This window comes from Sebastes umbrosus, chromosome 10, assembly GCF_015220745.1.
Source record: "Sebastes umbrosus isolate fSebUmb1 chromosome 10, fSebUmb1.pri, whole genome shotgun sequence".
Lineage (NCBI taxonomy): Eukaryota > Metazoa > Chordata > Actinopteri > Perciformes > Sebastidae > Sebastes > Sebastes umbrosus.
Window position 1 is genome coordinate 11,246,907 of NC_051278.1, and position 12,486 is coordinate 11,259,392.

Consider the following 12,486-nt stretch of genomic DNA (forward strand, 5'->3'; position numbering starts at 1 on the left):
GCTGCAGTTATACAGTCATACATTAACGTTATAGCAGCATCAGACTGTTGGCTCCAACTAAATCTCAGCCCATAGACCAAACAGTTGGCTATTAACAGGCTGGTTATTTACAGACAACACTAATGTGGTTCAATCAAATATGTATAGATGTTTGGATAAGCAATATCCACCCACTGTTGGGAAGACTGAAGGGACATGACGGAGATCAACCTTAATTTATTAAGGTATTGCAAACACTGAGATTCAGGAAAGATCGCCAAATAATTATTCGATATTTTAGTAGACAACGTTTGTTTGACAAGAGATAAATGCATACGAATTTATCCAAATTACAATCCAAAGACACGTCAAATTGCATTGACGTCTATGGGATCTTCGGTTTTCCATCCCCCAAAAGTACCTATATGTGCCGGTCTGTTGTATAGGGCACACTATTTCCTGCATTAGCACTCATCTACTGAGGCGACACCATTCCCTAACATTCGTACCATTAAACTTCACGTTTACAGCTTGTGGTTCATTTGTAAGGCTAGTGCGAGTGCAAAACAGAAGAAAACTCAAAGGCAAAAATGTATCTTGAAAGATATGTGTCCACTTTAACGATGCATCGACACCATGAGTGTTGGAGGCTTTCCTTTAGTTGGGCTTGTTTGGCTGAATGAGAACATACAGTATAGACACTTCTGTGAGATTTCGAAGAGAGTCTGTTCTGAGGTCTTTGGGGTTTAATAAGCAATATATTGACACCCGGCAGCCAGCAGTTGTTCGTTCATAGAAACCACAGCATTAGAAAATGAACTGAGGACAAACCACAGTCTAAAATCCATCATGCTCAGATTAAAGTTCCAGCAGCTGGAATCAGATTTGTTTTGATTCCCTATTTGGTTAGATGACAGCTCAGCCAAACTCTGTCCAGTTAATGAGCTACTTCTGAGCCCGTGGACTTTTGTTTACATGCACCGCTGAGAGTCTAATTGTGATCCTAAATGAACAAAACACAAAAAAAGTTGTTGCACTTCGGAGCAAAGCAAACAAACTGTAGATTAATGCAGAGCATGCATCGGCATACCTGCTTTTCCCAAATACAACTGAACATCATGTCAAATATTTCCGACATTAAGTCTGATGTTGGCTAGTTTGTCTTACATCTATATCACAGTCATTAAAAGCATTTAAAGGTCTTAAATTAGGCTTTCCAAAAGCTGCAGACAGTTGTGTTGCAGCAGTTTACAGCTGTGTAACAAATCCCCACCTTGTTTTCCTCTCAGCCGTGTAGCGCCATACATTATACAGAGGGTGATGCTGCATCCACAGAATCCACAATACATGTATTATTCTCTGTTATGACGGCAGAAATCCGGGATCCTCAGTCCTCATTCATACTCACCTCTTGAGTTCATCGCTGCGTCTGCCCACCCACTCCTGCTGCAGTCTCCTTCTCCCACACACTCCTTCACAAACAACCTGTTATCACTTTGAGTCCGACTCAGAATGCACATTAGCTCTCCACCGTTGCGTAAATACAGAGCATTCGCCGTAGTGGTATTGTTCGGTTTCAGGGTTTGTCCAGAGGATTCAGTGGTCAGTATGCATCAGGGGAATATAACATGAATACATTCAGTAGTACATTGCGTGTTCAGTTGCTGGTGTTTAACCTGCTGTTTATTGTCCATGTATTAGTATGTGATGTCTTGTTTCTCTTACACCTTGTAGCTCATTATGTATTCTGATCCAGATTCCTCCTGATTCTAGCGATACCTGCATTGAAATGGCTGAAGCATGTTGACTCCGTTCAGTGTAATAGCTACCCGCAGTAGATATGGAGCAGGAGTGGACCGCAGTAATTACAATAGAGGAGACTGATCCTGCTCCACAGGCCTGGAATGTTAATGCCTTATCAGACCTGGTGCATATGACTGCAGCTGTAGAAGGAGGACGAGGAAACTCTCTTCTGGTCTATATTTTTTAGCTGCCTAAAAAGTCATTCTAAATCGGAGTGAACATTTTGTGGTTTAAGTTGTCAAAGTTGTATTTATTGCCAGGGTAGATGGTGCTTATCATGAATTATGTGTTTTCTTGAAGGACTAAAAAAAAATGTCAATGCTGAGAGATAACTCCCTTGTCCTGAGAGTTTCAATCTGTCTTCCTCGGCCTTGTATCAAGTAAGCGAAATTGCAGAAAGAAAAGACTCACTGATACTTTCCCAACCGGATATCGCGCCAAAAGGGTGTAACAGACACACCTGTCCACCGGTTGATAACGTGTCAGTGTCATGTTTTGCCTCGCCAAGGCTTGAATATTACACGAGTGTATGAAGGTGCATCAGGCTACCAGCAGGAGGTAACAAAAACACTTAGTTAGGTTTAAGAACACTGGGCAACTCCGGGGTCTGAAAAGTGAAGCCAATGTGGAAGTGCCTTAAACTTGCATTCTTTCTAATAGCCAGCAGGGGGCGACTCTTCTGGTTGCAAAAAGAAGTCTGATTGTATAGAAGTCAATGAGAAAATGAGCCTACTTCTCACTTGATTTATTACCTCAGTAAACATTATAAACATGAGTTTATGGTCTCAATCACTAGTTTCAAGTCTTCTTCAATACAGCCTGATAACCATAAAGCAGGGTATGCTTTAGGGTGTGGCTAACTTGTGATTGACAGGTCGCTACCATGGCATTGTCCAGTCTGGGAGTTGTCTGTGTTTCCGTTTTACGTAGTTAAACCCTCTCGTGTCACTTCTGTTTGCAAAAAACCAAGATGGCAACGGCCAAAATGTCGAACTCTTGGCTTCAAGGCAACAGTCCACCACCATGGGTGACGTCAAGGTGACTACGTCCACTTCTTATATACAGTCTGTGTTTAGGAAAAAAGGTCATGGCAGGGCTTAAAATAAGTACGTAAACAAAGTAAAATACATACAGAAACAACGTAACATTGGTACGGAAAACACGTCAAAAACGTCACTAACATAACATACCAAACAACACACCAGCCTCCTGGTTGAGAGTCCTGTGTTTGTTGGACCCATCCACCTCCCCTCCCGCCCGTCATAAGCAGTCTTTCTCCCCTTTTATTCTACGTCATTTCATTGCAGTCAGTACAGGCTACATGGTGTGAAAATGACATGCCTGAAGCAAGAACAGCATCCTTAATACACGCTTTTGCCTTGCGCATTGTCATGTCATTCACGTGCATTTTAGTGCGACCGGGCTGACTTACCAGCTTGTTTAAAAATGTACAATCTGTAACTCTTAATAATTTCCTAAAACAGCTGGGCACCGTGTTGCAAACATGACTCAAGCAGCAATAAATACTCTACTTGTTAGAGGCTATTTTCAGCTGCTGATCCAACGTGCTAGCAAACATTTACAGCAGCAGGACGGTGAATGTGGGATTGACTCAGTAATGAACTACAGTGTGTGTGTTCATGGTAATGAAGGAACATGTCAGCCGGAGCAGCGGCGTGGCTTATTGATGTGTTGTTAATAGTTTGTGGATAACAATGGAGCTCTACGGTGCAGAGGAAGAAAATATATCAGGCTTTGGCTACACATGCAATACTTCATGATTTATTATGAGACTTGTTGACAATTAGAAAAATACAGAATATCACCAGCCTTATCTTTTAATTTATCCATTCTATTCCTAAGTATCATATTGATCAGCGTTTAATTGCAGATACTAATCACATGCCGGCCCCTGGTTTAAGACCGGACTTTCTTTGGTCCGTGTCTTGAGTCAGATTCCTCTCTATTATGATATTACTGCATTATCCATGTTCATTAAGGATATAATTGAATTGCTGTCTGTATTACAATATCTGCTCACATTCAGTGTCAAGCAACAGGCCACTGTGATTAACGTCTTTCTTACTGCTAATTAAAACCAGAATCTGATGCTCGCTAATTTCCAAATTACAGTAAATACACAGTCTGTCTCGGTGACACAAGTGGAGAAACATTTCTCCAAGTAAACAGAGCACAAGTTCAAATAACATTCCCATCCAGTCTACACCTGTCTGACTGTACTGTCAGAAAGAGGAAAAGGTAGACTTCTCTAATTATCTTTGCTGCTGTGAGCTGGTTCTTCCCGTTCATCCCTCTCTCACGCGCATTGAAGTGTGTAACCTTTTTCCCAGCTGTGTAATCCAGTGCGCCGCTGCTCTGTGTTCTCCTGAAGAGCATAAGCAACTCCCAGCCTCACTAATCCATACTGGAGCTCTCAAACTCTTTCTATGCACAGCACCCGACACGAATCCTAAGACGAGGGATCATCTGTATGTATTTGCCAGCAGCTCGGCTCATCTCGTTAGCTGGCTTACTTTGCATTCACGCTGCTTCCAGCCATATTGTTCTGCTACTGTCTGATGACATACGGTAGCTGACAGCCTTGCTCACACTGCCAGGATTTAAAATTATGGTTGGGAAATACCGTATTCTTTACGTTTGCGTTGGCCTAAAAGTAGTCAAATTTAGATGTATTCAGTCTAAAAATATCGGAATGGGCTTATAAAATTCCACAACCTATATGTTTTTTCTAAAATGATGTCAGTGTCTTCAATGGTAGCTACGGCCTTCACAGCTACAGATTTTCTACTGAATCTGACCTTGCAACATACACATGTATGTGCTTCTAATAGACAGTTTGACACAAATTGTTGTGTTGTTATAATGTTTAATATTAAAATCAGTACATAGAACATACTGGATACTAATAGGATGTGGATTTGGGACTATGTGATAGTGAAATGCTGTTAAACACTGGTAGAGTAGTAGGCTGTCATTCTTCCCAGTCATACTGCACTCAATGGGTTACAATTATTTTATTGTTTCAAAATTACAGGAATATGTTAAAGACTAATGAACCATTAGATGTGAACATCTAGTAAATTAATGAGTTGCTAGAACAGTGTTTTTTTCTTATGGAAAAAAGAGCAGAACTATACAACAAAATCGTAATGCTTAAAAACTGCAAATCACATATTTTGATCCCAGTTGAATCTTCGTCAGGTCAAAAGTTTGACCTGGAGTCAGTGTGCAGGTTGTACTATAGTATTGACAAGGTTTCTCTTGTGGCAGCTCTTGTGGTGTGTTTGGGCTGTGGTTTTGGCCGGCAGATGGGTGATCTGTGTGCGTCACACACAAGTTTGGGGGCGGGCAGGAGGTCACAACAGTTTAAATAATTCATCCCAGAGGTCTACAGAACAAGGTGTTTCTGACCGGATTGCAGTACCTCTCCTCTCTGAGCGGCTTCAACAGAGAGGCAGGAAGACAGTGAGATGTGTTTCTGTCCAGGCCACTGGACAGTGGACGTTCATAATTCATGAGAGTTTGATAAGGGACTAAAAGCCTTCCCTTACTTAGACAAAAAGCAGGTGATAGAGAGGTGGAGAGAAGAGGAGCCAGATGGCGGAGAGGAAGGAGAGTCCATCAGGCGGAGAAGATGAAGGCGTATAGAGCGAAGACACCGGAAGGCAGGGAAAAGGTGAGGGTAATTATAAATGTGGAGGACTGAGAGGAAGAGACAGGGTGAGAGATAGAGACAGAGGTAGACATAAATAAAGCATGGATGACGGAGGGAGAGAGAGAGAGAGAATTTAAAATGTTTTTTTTTCTCCCTTGACAAAGCTCAGGATGCTATTCCCACCACAAATCCCAAGATGCTGTTTGTGCCACAAGAGCATAAAATACTCCACCACTCAGAAGGGCTGCACGATTATGGCCAACATGATAATCATGATTATTTTGATCGATATTGAGATCACATTATTTATCACGATTACATTAATTTTAGCGACAAAATATTTTTATTGCACTTTTACATTTAAAGGTATAATATGCAAGAATTTTCTAGGAAACAATGTATAGACTGATACAAAAACAATAATTTATGAACCACAAGACGTGTCTGGTGGTGTCTGTATCTGCAGAGACCCAGCCCTCTGTATTTTGTCTTTTCTCCTCCTTATTTTGCGGTATTCGGAATGTTTCTGGTCTTCAGCAATAACGTTTTATTTCTCTGATTCACTGCTTTGTTCTCACTAACGACGCTCCCTCTCTTCATTCACTCTATAGCTCGCTCCACCATCGCTGCTGTCTCTCTCCCTCTCCATCAATTACCGTTCACTTTGAGAACAAAATTAAGAGGCCAGATCTATGAAGAACTGTTCTTGTAAACAACACTGTGCTCCATTAAACAATTTAATAATAAACACAGTGGTTGTATAGATATGAATGGTGATGACACGGCAAAAAAAGTCACACCCACAAAGCATGCTTAACAAGACGGGCTCTGTGTTTCAAGACGGGTCGGGTGGGTTGCCGTCATCGCGTCAGACTCCTGATGCACTGAGGACAGTCCGGCCCAGTTGACAGTCGCGCTGGGAGCCCCGTCCATCCCCGCAGGGAGAAAGGGCGCAGCGAGTATTAAGTCGACGGTCCCGGGAAGCAACGAGGTCCAGGCAAGGGGTGCTGTAAAGCTCCCGGAAATGTGCCCGGTAAGAGCCAGCCAGCACCAGGGAGAGGATCCTCACACACCGAGCAGCCGCCTCTGTCCCACCGAATTGAATCCCCTGTGCAGAAGTGCCCATCTGACGGGCAAAACGAGTAATATACAGTATATTACGCTTCTACTCTGGACTGTAGCCGCAACACTCTGGAGAGTTTTCCACAGGCTGCCGTTGTAGGGTGCGCATGAAGCAGCATGACAGCTCCCCAAAAGTTAAAACAAAACACCTTGATCGCCGGCTTGATTCGATATGCAGGGGAGTTTTCTATGAGCAGAGCAGTCATTTTAAAAATCAATATCGCAGGCGATCGTGTTCATTTAATTGTGGGAAGCCAAAACTGTGATCGTGATTAATATTCGATTAATTGTGCAGCATTATTACTGAGTCATCCTGATCAATAACCTGCATAAACCTGGACCAGCAATACCTCAACACAAAACAACACAAGGAGGGGGATTCTGAAGGACATGCCCATAAAGATCTTCTCCAACTGAATTTAAATAGGATGATTATTGTGGATGATGTAAATAGATAGATAGCCTTCAACAGCCTTCTGAAAAACACAGAAATTGTGATTATTTTTTTTCCTCCTCTGTCCCCGTAAGCACTCTGGTCTGTCCATGTCTTTCTGTGCCTGCATGTCCCTGGCTCTGCTTCAGTGGCAGTGGGCGATCATTAGAGCTCTTTGCTCCTGGCACCCGCACAGTGGTCCGAGGATCTGGCTGTTGTCTGGAAAGCCCGGAGCACGAGGCAGCAGCCAATCCCACCGGACTACAGCAGGAGAGGAGGCGCGAGCCACGCTCCCTGTGCAATGATTGGTGCATTGTTTCAAGCCACTCGCTGCCTGGCAGATTGACGGAGTGGGATGCATTGAACGGGGGCGATAGGAAGGGGAGAAGGTGAGCAGAGGCGGATGGAGGGAAAAAAAGTGGCTGCTGCTCTTTTAGACAACAGGTTTCTTTTGCAATTGCACTTTCAGTATTGGAGGACATTTGATGAGATATGGGTGATTATGTGAGTAGAGGTGCACTTTCATGATATGTAAGCTTCTCTCTCAAGGAAACAGAAATCAGAGGAGACTTAAAGGATAATTCCAGTTCATTACAGTTTACATCATACTTTTGTAGTTTTTACCATCATTTCTATCCATTATGATACCGTTTTTTGATAAAAGTATGGAGTGTGGACTGGTAGCTGGAAAGGTGCCAGTTTGCATCTTGGGCACAGCCGAGGTGCAAGGCACTGGCCCCCCAAAATGCTCCCCGGGTGCTGTATAATAGCTGCCCAATGCAACTAATACTAGGACAGGTCCAGCGGCACCATAGTGAGTTTTGAAGTCGGGGGGCGTCCAGCTTTGCATGACGTAATACAGTGTTTCCTACAGGATTTGGTGAGACTGTAGTGGGAGGACTTCGTACCCTCAAGGAGGGTCCGCGATCATGCTCCCCTGGAAGAAAATTTGATTGAAATTTGAGAGCGTCACATTAAGGACAGTACAGTGCATCCCGGTTGACATTAGCACTTGGAGCAGGAGGCTCCGTCCCTACCTGTCCTGTCCACGGACCTAGGAAGCGCCGAGGTCCGGGCGTCCTAGTCTTGGCCCACCAGAGGAAATGTGCTCGGCGAGTGCCAGCCAGCGCCGGGAAGAGGTCCCTCGAGGGGATCCTCCCACACTGAACTGCCATCCCTGACCTACCGAGTTGAATCCCCAGGGGCCGACTGCACAGACCCCACCCGATGAGAAGAGTAAAAATAATTCTGGTTCATTATGAAACTGTGACGAGCCTACTTAGACTGTGGAGGGCTGGATATCAGATCACTTTGAGTTCATTTGAATTAATGAATAGTTCATTATGATTGGATAGAGGTCCGACATGTTAGACCCCATAAACATTAACGTTCTATGACCGTAATACCTGGCTCTGGTTACCACTTTATTACCATATCACCTGAAAGTGGGGAGACAAAAAGTCTCATTGTGCCCCCTATTCCAGCGCCAGTGGATGGTTTAAATGCAGAGGCTAAATGTCACTGTGTGCTGTGCTGTATACATGTGTGACAATAAAAGTTGATTTACATTTTCTACATTAACTTAGCAGCTGTAACTTGACATGGCAGGCTTGTTAGGGCATGTTAAAGCAGTGTGCATGGGGCTATAGCAAGATCAATACTCAGCATTTAAAGAGTTTGGAGGGTCTTTTTGTTAAGCCTGTCCAAAAGCCAAAACACAAGAGCAAAAGTGTAAGGATTAACCAGTGTGTTTGTCACTTTAATGCATGTCTACTACAGTAGCAGCTAAGCATTTAAATGATCCTTTAATATAGCTGTATGCAAGGCTGCATGTACCGGTATATATATTAATTCCGGGCTCATTGTTTAGTGTGTTCCCCCAGCTGCTCTGTGTCTTTATGGGGCAAGCGGCTGAATGAAAATGACACGGCTCTGTGACATGGAGATCTCTTATTTCCTCATTCCTGAGGACATGTACTGTCACATCCCATTATGGTGCCGCAACATTGGGAATAGAACAGGGCCTGACAGACTGAGATGAATTTAGATGTAGCGATCTTGTCTGGGATAAGCTTTAATAGATTACATTTTATGGTGATGCGGCCTGTCCCTTGTCGCTCAATGTGCACTTATCCTCTGAGCTCTACACACATGCATGGTCGCGCACACAAACACACAATCCCAAACAAACACACACACACTCGCCCACTCTCATCAGGACTCTATCTGTCCCTATATCGCTTCCTCACTGTCTATTACTCTGTCTCTCACTTGTCGCTTCATCACAATATTACGGCGAGGCGCTCGGCTCGCGCTTTCCACCTGTGTCTCCTCCGTGATGAGATTTGGAAGCTCCCTGAGTGATGCGTCTGTTTGCTTTGACATTAAGGAATCAGATGGGCTAATGTTAACGGCTCCATAATTGCATAGATTGAATACGGTGTTGTTCTGATTCGCCCTTGTCTCTCCACTCTATTTTTATCAGGACAGGCCCCGGAGCGACGGGGTTGTTAGCAGCTAATGGTGGCAAAGCAACAAAAACCTCAAATTACATTTGGCACTGGGGATTTAATGGTTCAATAAAAATCAGTTTTACCCAGCGCTGCCCTCCTGCCCAACCATCCTACCAACCGGCAGCTCTCTTACTCCACTCCAAGGGTCTCCTCACTTCTGTGCACTCCAATAACACCCTTCATGTCGACCAGATTTTTTATGGACTCAAGATAGCTTTTCAATTAAGTCAATTGGCTCCAGATGATGAGGCTTTAACCTGTTGGACCATTGATTTTCAGCTCAGTCCCTCCTCCTCCTCCCCACCCTTAGTTCAAGGTATACTCCTTTTGATATTGGTGAGCACCATATCAAATTCCAATCTGTCTTCTCCAAGATGGAGTCTCAATCAATATTATTGTGGTGAATGGTTTTATTCTAGCCCTGGGTGAGTGACTTCACGCCTGTTGTTTTTACCAGAGTGACCTTGCTGAAAATGGTCGAACCTCTCTCTATAGCGATTTGATTTATCTCAGTGTATGTTTAAGAGAGCATGAATTAGAAGCACATTTAAAAATTGAGGACAGATTTGGAGGGAAAAAAGATACTCAGACTGGATCACAGATGTAGCTCACACAAGTACACATTCACCACAGTGTTTTAAAGGTGCTACATGCGAGATTAGGAGCATTTCCATTGCCTCCGCACAGTTCTCAACATGGCGACAGCTAAGCCGGCGGCTCGTAGCTACCAATGAAAACAATTCCATATTTTCCACAAATTCCCAGTTAAGACGTGGATACACTATAGCATCAAATTTAAAAATCCAAAACGGCGATCGCCACCTCACTTAAAGGTTTTCTATATGGAATTCAGAACATTTCTATTGCCTCCACATGGCTCTCAACATGGCGACAGCTGAGATAGCAACTCATAGCTGACGGTGCTAACGGTGCAAACACAGGCAGCACTGCTTACAGAGCTAATAGTGTTAACCTGGGGGGGGGGGAACTGGAGGGTGGGTGCTACACTTCCGCAACGGCGTTATCAGTTGAAACCACCGTTTGAGATCAGTGCAGAGTGTTGGCCGTGAGCTAGCCAGTGGGGCACGCTCACATGCACAAACATGCACTAAAAGCACGCGTGGCCGGCCCGGTTATTGCTGTGTTCACACTACGAGCGACACCGCAACTTTCTACAAGTAATTTTCAATGGAAGCCGGTGACATGAAGCTACAAACTGATGGGCGTGGTGTGCTGCAAATAAAGTTTGATCTGGTCTCAACTTTTTTCAGCGCGCCAATGACACGGTGAAACGTCAACCAATCATATGTTTTTGTTTCACCCTGTTCCATTCTGTCTACAAAAATGCCGTTAGCAAGTTCCCAGTGCTATTTAACGACATTACTATGTCAACAAGAAACACTAGAAGTGTAGCTGGCCATGCTGGCCATTTTGTTGCTCTTGCCGCTCGTAGTGTGAACGTTACATATGTCGACAAAGTGAGGAGAAGCTCACATTACAACACACACACAGAAGGAGAGCGACTTCATTCTCTGCTCAGGTAGACATTACTCCTCTTTATCTTTACATAGCTAATAGTTGTTTGCTGCCATATTAATGCTCTGGATATCATATAGATCACCTTTAACGAACACTATCATAGCTTCTCATTATGAAGCAAAGACTGGCGTTTAAGAACTCATTCAAACCTTTTTGAGCCTCCTGGGGGGAAATCCAGCGCCTCCCGATCCAGCCAGTCATAATTTATTCATTAAAAGCCGTTATCTGATTATCTCCATTAATCAGCGATGTGTGTTCCTGTAAACAGAGCGTGAGGACAAAGCAGAGATCCACCTGAACTTGTTTCCAGCTCCTCACGCCTGCGGCGCAGGAGCAGAGCCAGCACGATTTGGGTTGTGAGCGAGTGCGGGCGTCGATTAAGAATTTATAATGTGAGGAGTGGGGGTGCATAGGGCCCGTGTAACAGGGGACGCTAAACAAAACAAGCCAGTGCCAAACATGGAGCCAAGCCGCTGCTCAAGCCCATGAATGATGTAGCAGAGGAAAACACTACGTTCTGTTGTCGCACCGCCGCGGTAAACAGACAATTAACATAACACCATGCAAACCACACGGTGGAAGGTGTGCCCTTGCCGGGCAGGGTTGTACTAATTGTGACAAAGCACTGCAAATGAACTGGGTTAGATACAGGTGAAACCGAACCTCAGACTACAGTATGACACAGAAGTTTTCTCTTTGTTGGTTTTTCTTTGCAGACTTTCAGTTTACCCTGCTTTGAAAATCTGTCCTCCAAAAAGTATCTTTGTTCTATATTTATCTTAATGCCCTCATTCTTATTCAGTCCAGGCCTTCTCATAGATTTCCTTATTCAGTGCTTATTTGAATGGGATTTTCAAGGCTGCTCTCCTCCCACTGCAAGTGCAGGACTTTGGTTATCATCACTAGGCGGTGGTGTAGTATCGCTGGTGTTCTCCTTATTTTTTTTTGGATCAATTAATTCATTATCCCATTAAACAGGGTCAAATTTCTCAGTCGGGGTCTGTATGTTTTTGTTTACATCTTTGAAGTACCACATCTTACCTAAATATAGCACAGTTATATATCTTTCTCTCTATTTTATCTGTAATAAGAACCACTGGTCTACAATGAAATTAATTAAAACAAATAATAAGAATATGTTTTGACCTCAAATTTAGATAATTCTTTGATTTGTTTGTAAAGGTTAAAGCATCTTCGATTACCTACCTGCTTCACCACAATACTAGACATGTCTTTAAAGCTGTAATCCTCAAGATTTCAGGTGTAATTTTAAGCAGCTGCTTTGTCAGAAATACAACAGAAGAGCAACCGGTGTATCCGTCTACAGTGCAACAAAACAAACTGTGGCTGCTCCTTTTTAAATTAAAATGATCCGCTGACAAATAAATGCTAAAGATCACTGTCTAGTTTTGTAAATGCAC

General features: G+C 43.5%; 1 protein-coding gene across 3 annotated transcripts in view; it reads left to right on the plus strand.

The window, feature by feature from the left end:
• LOC119495824 (adhesion G protein-coupled receptor A3) overlaps positions 1 to 12,486 on the plus strand; it is a 192,898-nt gene that overhangs the window by 89,998 nt on the left and 90,414 nt on the right. The window lies entirely within an intron of this gene.